This window comes from Pseudophryne corroboree, chromosome 6, assembly GCF_028390025.1.
Source record: "Pseudophryne corroboree isolate aPseCor3 chromosome 6, aPseCor3.hap2, whole genome shotgun sequence".
NCBI classification, from domain to species: Eukaryota; Metazoa; Chordata; class Amphibia; order Anura; family Myobatrachidae; genus Pseudophryne; species Pseudophryne corroboree.
The window spans coordinates 172,973,841-172,986,467 of NC_086449.1; the positions used below are offsets into that span (position 1 = coordinate 172,973,841).

Genomic DNA, 12,627 nt, shown 5'->3' on the forward strand with positions numbered 1-12,627 from the left:
GTTCAGCTCGTCTGCTAGGTGCATGGTGGTGGACTTCGATGTTTTTGGTTATGGATTGCATTCCTTTCCATACAGATACAGGGTCATTGGTGGAGAGATCGTTTGTCAGCATGTCCGGGAACCACGTTTTTGCTAGCCTGATTTCTTTAGTCAGAGAGTTCCTAGTTCAGTTGTATAGTGCTCTGTCACCGCTGCTATAGGCTTCCTCTTTGGCCCGACGAAGTTGCCTGAGATGGGCATTGAACCAGGGCTTGTTGTTATAGTAAATGCGGTAAGTCTTGGTAGGTACACACATGTCCTCACAGTAGCTGATGAAGGCTGTGACCGTCTCTGTCAGGTCGTTCAGGTCGGTTGCCGAGGCTTCGAAGACCCCCCATTCCGTGCAGTCGAAGCAGGCCTGGAGCTTCATCTAAGCCTTGTTGGTCCATTTCTTAACAGTCTTGACGACAGGCTTAACTGCTCTCAGCTTTTGTGTATAGGTAGGGATTAGGTAGATGAGGCAGTGGTCATATAGGCCGAGTACAGCACAGGATATAGACCAGAAGGCAGACTTGAGGGTAGTGTAGCAGTGGTCAAGGGTGCACCCTTCACTAGTGGGACACGTGACTTGTTGTTTGTACTTAGGTAGCTCCTTGCTCAGGTTAGTTCTGTTGAAGTCGCCCAGCACTATAAGCAGAGAGTCTGGGTGTTTTTGTTCTATGTGGGATATGCATACAGCCAGGTGGTGCAGGGCTTCGTTCTCGCAGGAGAGGCGGGGGATGTACACTCGCACAAGGACAACTGAGGCAAATTCCCATGGGGAATAGGGTTGATGGGCAGGCGACTTTCATGGACTGTCCAACATCCCTGAAGGGACCGTTGACTGGTTTCTGCTCCCCACCCATGGAGGTTGGCATCCATTGTGAGGAGTACCCAATCCGAAATCCAACAGGGACGACCCTTGTCCAAGTGGTATGTCTGTAGCCACCACCAGAGGGAGAGCCAGACCTCCGGGGATAGTACAATCATCTGAGAACTGATGCTGTCTGTTCCAATGTGACAAGATAAGATGTTGAAAAGGTCTGGAGTGAAACTGGGCATACTCCACCATGTTGAAGGACCTGCATGGCTGAATGTATGGACACTCGCCAGTGTTGAAAACATCTGTGCAGTTGAGTGTGAAGCCCCTTATTGTGTCCATTGTCAGGACAATCCTCTTGATCTGAGAATATAGGAGGGCTCCTAGATGTAACATCCTATGAGCAGGAGACAGGGAGGACTTTTCCAGTTGATAATCCAAACGTGCGCTTTCAGGAAGGCAGTGGCCAGCCAGAAATATTGTTGCAGGTCTCCAGAGATTGAACTAAAAGCAGAAGGTCCTCCAGGTAAGGAAGAGTTCGTACCCCCTGACTCCTGAGAAGTGCAGCCATGACTGCCACAATTTTGGTAAAGACCTGAGGCGCCATAGAAAATCCGAAGGACAGTGCCTGGAAGTGATAATGCTGTTGAGTGACAGCAAATCTGAGGTATTACTGATTGTTGGAAGTGATAGGCACATGTAGGTATGCATCCTGAATATCCAGGGAAGTCATAAAGTCCCCAGGCTCCAATGCCAGGTTAATGGAGCAAAGGGTTTGCATGTGAAACCTGGGCACCCATATAAACTTGTTGAGTGCCTTGAGATTGAGTATGGGTCAAAAGGAACCGTTTGGTTTTTGGACTAGGAAAAGTGTGGAGTAATAGCCTGTCCTTTGTTGCTCTGCAGGAAATGGCACTATGACTCCAGATTGTAGAAGAGATTGCAAGGCCTGTTGCATAGTCAAGGTATTGATTGGATCTGCTGGAAGACCCGTACAAAAAAAATTGTTGAGAACGCCTCTGAATATTGAGAGTGTACCCGTGGGAGACCACTTCTCATACCCAAGCGTCTGTGGTAGTGTGACGCCAGGACTCTGCAAACCAAAGAAATCGGCCTCCCACCGTGGGTTTCCCCAAGAGGAAGCCCACCCCGTCAGGAGGAGGGGCTTGTAGTCTAATGTTGCAGCCGACATCTGGCAGGGCAGGATTGCTTGGAGCATCATTTGGTGGAGCTGTTCTGCATGGGAAAGGACATGCCCTTAGCCTTAGCCTGGGGGCGAAAGGACATGGGCTTTGGGGCAGTAGCTGAAGGCAGGAAGGCATTTTTAGATGCAGCAACAATGGCCACAATTTTGTCCAACTCGGCTTCAAAAAGTATACTAGCTGTGAAGGGTATAGATTCAAGTGCCTTTTTTGGAATCCAGGAGTGGAGCCAGAAAACTCATCAAGCTGCCACTGAGGTCTCAAACTCTTTATAAGCAAGTACGCCTGTATCTAGGGCTGCTTTCCCAAGGTAAGAAGCTGCTTTCCTAATATGGGAGATGTGGGAGAGTTGTTTTCTGACAGCATGTGATGGGAGGCTGCCTTCAAGGGCATCTGCCCAGCCCTCAATAGCTTTAGCAACCCAAGCCATAGCTGGGCATGTAATGGCGCCCGCAGAGTGGGAATAGGTAATGTAGAGCTTCCTAACAAGGTGACCCACATGAGTATCTACTGAACAGTGAGCCTCCCACTTAGTACATTCTGCTACTGGAAGAGGGTAAAAGGACGTAAGACCTTTTGGTAGCGCGAACTGCTTGTTAGGCATAATCCAGGCTTCCCACAAGAGGTCGGTAAGCTGATCCGACCGAGGGAATTCTGCTTTAATGACCTTCTGTCATTTAAACAAATAGGCCTTAGGCTTAGGAATCGGCTTCTCCTCTTCTATGTCCAGGATTGTTTTGACTGCCCGCACTAAGGCAGGCACATCCACATTAGAGTGCTGTTCCTCACAAACAGGAAGATTCTGGATCTGAGACATTTGCATCATCTTTCTCCTGATCAGATACCACAGAATCTGAATCCCACACAGAATGTGAGGAAGCTACAAAACATCTATGCGCTTTGGAGACTAACGGTCTGTCACCTTGTAGCATCTGATGAAAAGCGTATAGACATTTCAGCCAAATTGTGAACAGAGTGGGAGAAAGTATCCATCCAGGGAGGATGTATAGGTGGGGTAGCCAAAGCATGTTGTAATTGCTAAGGGAACCCCACTGCAGGAGGCAAAGTAGGTTCTGACAGGAGATCAACTAACTGCTTCACGACCTGAGATAAGGAAGACATCCAAAGTGGTTCCTGGACAGGTGCTGGTGGGACGGTCTGGTGATGTGAAATATAATACTTAAAACATAGACCGTCCTGTACAGGAATCTGGGTGGATAAGCAAGCCAAACAGGATCTGCATGTAATTAGTGTAGGAGCCCCAGCTTCCTTATTACTTTTACAATACAGTAGTTCCTGCGCACTTCTCATAAGGTATATTCCACAACACAAAATCACATTTAAAATTTGTGCATCGAATTGCCCAAACTTTGGGGACAGGGGTGTCGGGGAAAAAAAAACTCTGATAATCTAGGGTGCCGTGATTAAAAAAAGTTTGTGAACAACTGGCATAGGCACACAGGGGTATATTTACTAAAATTCGTATTTTTCAGAATGAGGTTAAAGTTCAAACACGAATGACATCGAATGTGTGAATTTGCAACTTTTTGTTTTTTTACGCCTCATTTACTATGCTGTCATATTCTGCATTTTCGTTTTTTCCGATGTCGATGTCATTCGTAATGTCGGGCAGTGTTTTACGTGAGTGATTAGTAAAACACTGCCGACATTAACACAATGAATCTCGGCCGGATCTGTGAGATCCGTGCAGGGCTTCATTGTGTACCTTAAATAAGTGTTTAAAGAGTTAAAAAAAAATGCGTGGGGTCACCCCTCCTAAGCAAAACCAGCCTCGGGCTCTTTGAGCCGGTCCTGGTTGTAAAAATATGGGGGAAAAATTGACAGGGGATCCCCCATATTTTAACAACCAGCACCGGGCTCTGCATCCGGTCCTGGTGCAAAAAATACGGGGGGCAAAAAACGTAGAGGTCCCCCGTATTTTTTGAACCAGCACCGGGCTCCACTAGTCAGAGAGATAATGCCACAGCCGGGTACACTTTTATATCGGTCCCTGCGGCCCTGTCATTAAATCACTAACTAGTCACCCCTGGCCGGGGTACCCTGGAGTGAGGACCCCTTAAATCAAGGGGTCCCCCCCCTCCAGCCACCCAAGGGCCAGGGGTGAAGCCCGAGGCTGTCCCCCCCATCCAAGGGCCGCGGATGGGGGGCTGATAGCATGTGTAAAAATAAGAATATTGTTTTTTGTAGCAATACTACAAGTCCCAGCAAGCCTCCCCCGCAAGCTGTTACTTGGAGAACCACAAGTACCAGCATGCGGTGGAAAAACGAGCCCGCTGGTACCTGTAGTACTACTACAAAAAAATACCCAAATAAAAACAGAACTCACACCTTGAAAGTAAAACTTTATTACATACATGCACACCTACATTCACACATACTTATCTATGTTCACACGAGGGTCGGTCCACTTCTCCATGCTCCACGCACTAAAAGGGGTCCCATGTTTACACATGGGACCCCTTTCCCCGACTGCCGAGACCCCCCGTGACTCCTGTCACAGAGGGAGTCACGGGGGGTCTCGGCAGTCGGGGAAAGGGGTCCCATGTGTAAACATGGGACCCCTTTTAGTGCGTGGTTCGGGTTTTTCGGTTTGTTTTTTTGCCAAGTACGTGGATTACAAGTAGAAGAGAACCGATCTACACTGGATTGTGTGAGTATAATTTTATTTTCAGGTACCCCATGGATTCTACATGGAGAATTGGACCGACCCTCATGTGAACATAGGTAAGTATGTGTGAATGTAGGTGTGCATGTATGTTATAAAGTTTTACTTTCAAGGTGTGTGAGTTCTGTTTTTATTTGGGTATTTTTTTTGTAGTAGTACTACAGGTACCAGCGGGCCCATTTATCCACCGCATGCTGGTACTTGTGGTTCTCCAAGTAACAGCTTGCGGGGGAGGCTTGCTGGGACTTGTAGTACTGCTACAAAAAACAATATTCTTATTTTTACACATGGCTATCAGCCCCCCATCCGCAGCCCTTGGATGGGGGGGGGACAGCCTCGGGCTTCACCCCAGGCCCTTGGGTGGCTGGAGGGGGGGTCCCCTTGATTTAAGGGGTCCCCACTCCTCCAGGGTATTTTTTGCACCAGGACCGGACGCAGAGCCCGGTGCTGGTTGTTAAAATATGGGGGATCCCCTGTCAATTTTCCCCCCATATTTTTACAACCAGGACCGGCTCAAAGAGCCCGAGGCTGGTTTTGCTTAGGAGGGGGAACCCCACGCATTTTTATTTTATTTTTTAACAGTTTCCCACCCCTTCCCACTGATAAACATGCACGGATCTCATGGATCCGTACAGGACTATCAGAACACGGTAAAAAAAAAAAGCAGGTCTGTTTTAAAACTGCTTTTTTTTACGAATTGTATTTTTTCACGGCAGTGTTTGGCTATTGCCGGCAGTGTTTGTGAAATACAATTTTTTGTAAATTACCGAGTTGTATACCTAAACAGTCGCGTTTGACCGATGGTGTATTCATTCGTATTTTTTTTCTCTGACTACCAAAAAAATAGAGCCTGATCACAGTGCAGAGAAGCCTAGCTGATCATGTCTGACAGGTGATAGAGCTTTCTCTGCACTGTGATCAGGCTCTTTCTCATAACATGCTGCTGTTCAGTAGGGGAGAGCTCCTTATAGCAATATAATGGAGAAGTAATAAGAAAAGGAAATTTCTTTCTCTCCATAATCATCATTATGGTGAAACTAATTACACGATCACTCAATGCAATGAGGTTGAATATTGTGAAAAATTAGTCTGAATATATATATATAAATATATATATATATATATATATATATGACGCATAAAATACTGTTTAAAACTTATAGTGCTTGAAATGTATACAAGAAATCATTGCTTAATAATAATCTTAGAAAACATACATGCTATGTCTGTTAAATGACCAATCAGGTGAGACAGAAGGAAGAAGTTGTTGTTTTTTTTTGGTGGGGAGAGGTAAATATCTGTTTGGGATGCGGTCAATTTACCTACAATCAAAATCCCGATGGTCAAAATACTGACAGCCATTGACCGACGGTCAAAATCCCGACAAGGTCAAAATCCCAACATTTAAAATGTCGACAGGTCAAAAAGTCTACATGAGTTTTCATGATTTTTTCATTGAAACAGACTTGTTCATAGTTTACCTTCCCAGTGGACCTGGAGGGGGAATATAATAGTGTACCGAGGGATGCAGTACACTTATATGGTGTCCATGTCGACACACAAACATTTTTTTTTAATCTGTGTTGACTTTTTGACCTGTCGACATTTTAAATGTCTGTATTTTGACCGTCTGGATTTTGATTGTAGGTATTTCATACTAAACCCACCTATTTAACCAACATGTTAATTTAACTTGTTACACTATCTCCAATCTTTAGGTGAACTAATGAACAAAATAAAAATAATTACTGTACAACTGTTCTATACAGCTGGTATGAATCTTTGCAAATCTTAGGACTTTGAATTAAGGTATTCCACATCGAAACACACAATAGCATCTTGCTTGTGCCATGCATTTCTCAACATGCCCTCTGCTCTTGCCTCCTTAATTTCCCCTTCAAGATCTCCTAGAAGGAAGGTCAGAAATGTCAGCAGGTCAGGACTAGTGCTTCCATTAGGCAGCGACCTAGGGCTCCAGGAGCTGAGGAACGCCGTTGGGACTGCCGAACACTAATATAAAGGATGCCCAGGGTGATAGTGATCCGCCTCTCTGTTCATTTTAGCATGAACTGGGTCGCAACGCAGGCTACCCGGGTCGGTTTCGGGTTTGCAGTAACCATAGATTTCACGTAAAATGTGGAACTTATGTGTTTCCCCATGCATTAAATCCAAAATGATGCTTTTTTAACGCGGACCCTCAGGGCTTATATAATTTTTTTCTATACAATTCTTATTGCAAGATACAATGTCAGCAAATAGTGTTGTGTAAGGAGTCAGTAAACATGTGTGATACCGAAGACCAATCTAAATAAAATGTATGGGATCATTATTTGGTATGCCCGTACGTTGGTCAACAAACGACCAAATTTACAGGCGCATTCGGCAGGTCTATGTAATGTGTTCACCCATGTGTGTTGCCAGTTTTAAAACAAATTGTTTCCTGACTGCCATTAGGATCACCATTATGGGGGGTATTCAATTAGTGCCGTTTTTTGGCCTAGGCGAAAAAACTGCACTTTTCGCTATTTTTAGGGCTAATTGGGATTCACCCCATGCAATGGCGTTTTTTTGCCTTTCTGAAACATTCGGCAGGAGCGAAAAACACGTCTTCGCACCTGTGCTGGTGAATACGAGGGCCGTTTTTGCAGATTTTGAGGCATTTCTTGCCAATGCCTTTTCTCTAAAAAAAAAGAAAAAAGAAAATAGTGAAAAGGCATTGCCAAAAATGCCTTAAAAACAGGTGAAAACGGCCTCCAATTGAATACTCAGCTGAGTAAATTGCAGGAGCTAATTGAACACCCCCTATGTGTAAAGGTAAAGAAATAAAATTTTTACATGATACAATAATAAAAAGGAAAAAAAAAAACCAACACAGAGTTTGAGTGCAAAAAATAAATATAAAATTTATTAAAACACCCACAATATTTTAGTTATCAGGAATAATACATTTCACAAACAAGCTGCTTGTGAAAATTATAATAAAATACAAAAAAAAAAAAAAAAGATTCATACTTGTAATTTTTTAGGCATCCTAAAAATAAAAATTACAGAACACAAAGGGTGAAAGGAAATGTACAGGAGAAAAAAAATACAAAACATGGAAAATTATTCAAAATAAAATTACCAGCATCAATTTACTGTACTAGTCATATCTGCAGTTTAATACACATTAATCCTATCGCCTCCGGACATTGTAAAATCTACCATTCATCAGATCAACCCCAAAATAAACTGAATTTTCAAGTAACCACAGTCACAAGTTGAGATATATTCAAGTGTGGCTTACAAGCTTAGCTCCATTGGAGAATCTTGTAGCCAGTGAATTTAAAGACAAGAAATCAAATACATCAACATCTATTTTCTAGCTAACTATACTGCATATATTTATGCCACAAAACCAACCTTTTATTCAGTTTAACCCTTCCCCCTGCTGCTGGCACTGACAATACAGGTACGCATTATCCCCAAACAACATGGAAAAGAATTAATTCAAATACATAAAAAGATAAAAATGGACAAGCCATACCTAAAATGTACATTATTTTATTTTTCCATTTGACAGTATGCATAATAAAAGAACAAAGGTTATCAAAAGTTAAATGCCTGTATCTGAAGTGTGGTGTGTGGAGAGTAATCCCTGAAAACAATTACATTATTAAGGTGGCAAATTCTCTGTTGAAATTATCCCTGATAATGAAAAAGTAAAGAAAAACATCCTACCAATTTATACATATATATGTTATATGTGTCCTTACCTTCTCTAATACTTTTGAAATTTACATATGTATATATGGGATCTGCTATCCGGAATTATTGGGACTATGGTATTTTCTGAATAATAAATGTTCTGTAATCTAGAACACCATGAAAACACATTTAAAAATTTTGCATCTTAACCCACATAGCCCCTGTCGACCACCTACTTGCTGCATTAGTTAAAGCGGAGCTCCTCATCGTAACTTTAGGAAGAAACACTGCCTAAAATAGTGTACAAGACATCGCCAATATTCACCAATACCTGCTTGTTTTTTTTTGAATTTCCTGCTCATCATATTCCGGATAAAAATTCCCATACCAGTAAGTGTGTTTACAGATGTGTATACGTGTGTCTGTATATTTGTACATTATTGTTTCTCTATACAAACTAACACCCTCAAACGTTACAACACAAGATTGGAACCCCTCCTCTGCTTGCCATTTTATATTTGAAGTAGTTTTGTGACTATCGTAGGCAACTCTGGTGTGGAAATAATTAAAATCCTTTCTGACCAGTACATGGCTGTATGCTCTCTTCCACAATGACCATTTGTAGCTTTTTGTGAACAGACTGCAGTGATGTATTTGTGAGGTATATTTTAGAAAATAAAATGTGTTACAGCAATTTATATTACATGTGAAAATAATTGGAAAAAAAGATTTGGTTACTATACAATAAATTACTTTCACCCTCTTTCCTCCCAAAAATAGTAATAATAATAAAAAAAGAAAATAGCACCATATATGAAGGAACAAAAAATGGTAAAATATATAAAATGTACAAAGCCGTAAAATAAAAATGTTGCATTATAAATGAACCATTAATGAAAGGGGTGGGTTAAATAGAAAAGTAATATGTAATATATGCACAAATGTAATCAGTGTTTCGATTGCAAATGTGTAGAAGAAAAAGGAGATGAGGAATACTAGTAGCACTGCCACCAAGTGTACTGTACCTAAACGTAGCTTATTCATCAGTTTTCCTAGAGGAACCATCCATTAAATAGATGTAACAGCCCACTATCTCTTATGACAGAATATACCATCACTTGAGAGCTCTTTATTATGATCAAGTCTCCTGAATTCATATGTGGACACCTGCATTGTACACGTTACGTTGCATGATCTAAGTGGCAAATACGTGGGAAATCCCCATAAGATACCAATGGATCTTATAAATATGTGTTTTTTTTTTGTAAATGTGTAATCTATAGTTGATTTTATCTCGGTCAGAAACTTTTAATATGTAAAATCACCTGAATTAACGTTAATAGCTTCCAAATATAATGGTATCACTTAGCACCTGGTAAGTTTGTGTACCACATCTTTGGGGCTATTTAATTACAAGACCAATGTTCTGTAACCCCCACAGCAATGAATACATTTTTTTTAATTGAATGTGTTGTACGTTGTTGTATAAAATGAAATTGTAGAAAACATTGCAATTTTTCTAGTAACATTTTTCTCACTATTGTTTTACACTGCTTGCGGTAGATTTACTAAGAGCTTAAAAAAATTATAAACAGAATCTGATATCTTGAAAGTGATTGGCCGCGTATAGCAGCCAATTGGAATCTAGCTTTCATTTTCTAGAGTGTACTAAATGAATGATAGTAAGAAGCTGATTGGCTTGTTATGGGGAACGCCTCAGCTTTTTCTTTTTAGAAGTCTTAGTAAATTTACCCCCCTTCCGTTATGATGTTGCATTTTAGTTAATATAACTTAAGCTTATTATTGTTTGAGATTAGTAATTGTCATAGACTTCCAGTGTAAGTTGTATGTAAAACAGCACCTGTGAGGATTCTGAGGCAGAGGAATGATATAGCACCATCGTGGTATAAGTACATAAGCGGTGTCAACTGTCAGCTACAGAAAATTAAAGTGGAGGCAGAGCCTTTGGACCTCACTTCTCACTGACATCATAACTTACAAAACCACTGATTGGCTGCACTTGCGCCTGCTTAATTAAGAAACAATAGGCAGCGTATGTTATGTGCTTTCATATAGACCTCTTGTTTTTCCTTTTGCCTGTAATTCACCATTAAAGGGAACTTGTCATCCCTGCTTAAATCAAACTGAGAAAAGAAATAAGGTTTTGTTTCTAATTGTCTTTGCGATAGAACAACATCATCTGTGATGACTCCTCTCGGCTGCTGCTTCTTCTTGTTTGCATAGTTGAAACAAGTTAAATGCCCAACAAAATAAAATATTACAAACTTTAAATAGGTGTTTGAGTGTAAATGCAAGGTGATGTGTCATCTGTAATGGTTAATTACTTGGAAAAACCGTAAGACCTATGTGAATCCACAAATGTTCAACTTACAGGAGCTAGCCCCCAACCACTGCAAATGGAAATTGTATATAGCACTTTATTTTATATCACTTTCTGTTACATTACATATTTCTACATGGAGCATTATTGGGATATAAATGGGTGGACTTGACATGTCGTAAAACTGATTGTCCATTCTGATATTACGAAGTAACCTGGAAGGGCTCCAGACCTGAGACCTAAAGCTAGCATGCACTGAAGGGAAAAGTGATTCCAGATTAGTATGGAGATGAAGCCAATCTAATTAGCAGTATTGGGTTTTCTTCAAACCACAACTTAAATCAAAGAAGAGCACTGTTTAACCAAGTGGTAATTCAGACCATGGTTTTATGTGTAAGGTCGATCTTTTCGTTCTTCCCACCCAAACCCCCCCCCCCCCATTTCCCTGATCACATTCCTGTATACACACTTCACTTGTTGTCCAGATCCATGTTTTCTAGAAGGGCAATAATCTTGCAGCTAGTGGCAACGTTTTTCTTTTTTTTTTCACTTTATTTGCAAATATAACATATTTCTACACAATGGACAATATAAAAATGCAAGCTGGAGAGGTCACAAGTCACTGACACATCAACTAACCGAATCAAGCACAAGTCGAACATCGCAACCACGTTTTCATCAGAAGACGCAACACCTTTAGAAAAAGAAATGCAGATATAAAAACAAAAGCCCAATTCAGAGGAACGATGAATGAGGGTTTAGTAGGAATCTGGTCGAGAGGTGTCCATGATGTGACTGAACCACTTTGAATGTGGCACAATCATCGGGAACACAATACTGCATAATGCAGGTCAACCAAAATGTCGGACACACCTCTTGCTCAAATTCTTGCTTACCACTTATTAAAGGCCCTTCTGAATGAACCTTTAATCAGGTGGATTTCATACCACAACATCAGGGAAAGCATTACTTCTAGAATTTTTGCTCCCAACACATCATTACAGTTACAGCATCCAAAATGAAATCATTATGGAGGAAAACTGCATGGATGCCTACTATAATATGTGTATATGTATGATAAATCATATACACTTCAACATGCAAACAATAGTTTACCAGTGATTTTTTTATTTTTAAGGGGAATAACATTTGACTTGTACAGTATAATACTATAGAGGTCTGTCAATTAAGATTAGAATATAAATGCAATGTTGGACCTCTTTTCAAGTGGACATGTGGAATACGCTACTTATTACACAAATGAAGGGTTGACTCAGCTGCCAAGGTATGCATAGCACAGTCTAACTTATTCATAATTAACGCTAACCAGTTCCAGCACCGTGGTCCCTCTAAAAGGAAAGTGTCAACGCAAGGAGTCTGAGGTAGGGTAAATGTAGTGTAAAACACAGCCAAAATATCTTATACAGAATCTCAGTCATTTCCAATCTCTCTTCTCACTACCTTTACATCTTCATTCTTGGTTGCCAGTTTGAGAAATGAGGAATTTGTATCCTATAACATTTACCAGGAATGGACTAAAGCACCATTAAAAAAAATGGAAAAAAATAAAATAAAAATAGAGAGAGCTATATTTAGTAAATAGGGCAAAGATACAACAGAGAGATATACAAGTGCATTTGACACTTCTGCAACGTCTTCTATCACAGAAGGCGACAACCCTTCCAGGTTTTCGAGTTACAAGTCTACAACTGCTATTACCCACAGCTAGAAACTTACTGGAGTGCCAAAACCCGCCTACCCGTTATGTCCAATTCACATATGTATAATTAAGGCTGTTCACATACTTAGACCAGGCATACAGTAGTATAATAGGACCTCTAAATAAATCATTGGGCCTCTGTAAATTGGTCAA

General features: G+C 41.0%; 1 protein-coding gene across 2 annotated transcripts in view; it reads left to right on the forward strand.

The window, feature by feature from the left end:
• The window catches only part of MOB1A (MOB kinase activator 1A), a 340,751-nt gene that overhangs the window by 267,582 nt on the left and 60,542 nt on the right, over nt 1–12,627 (forward strand). The gene's annotated exons all lie outside the window — the stretch shown is intronic.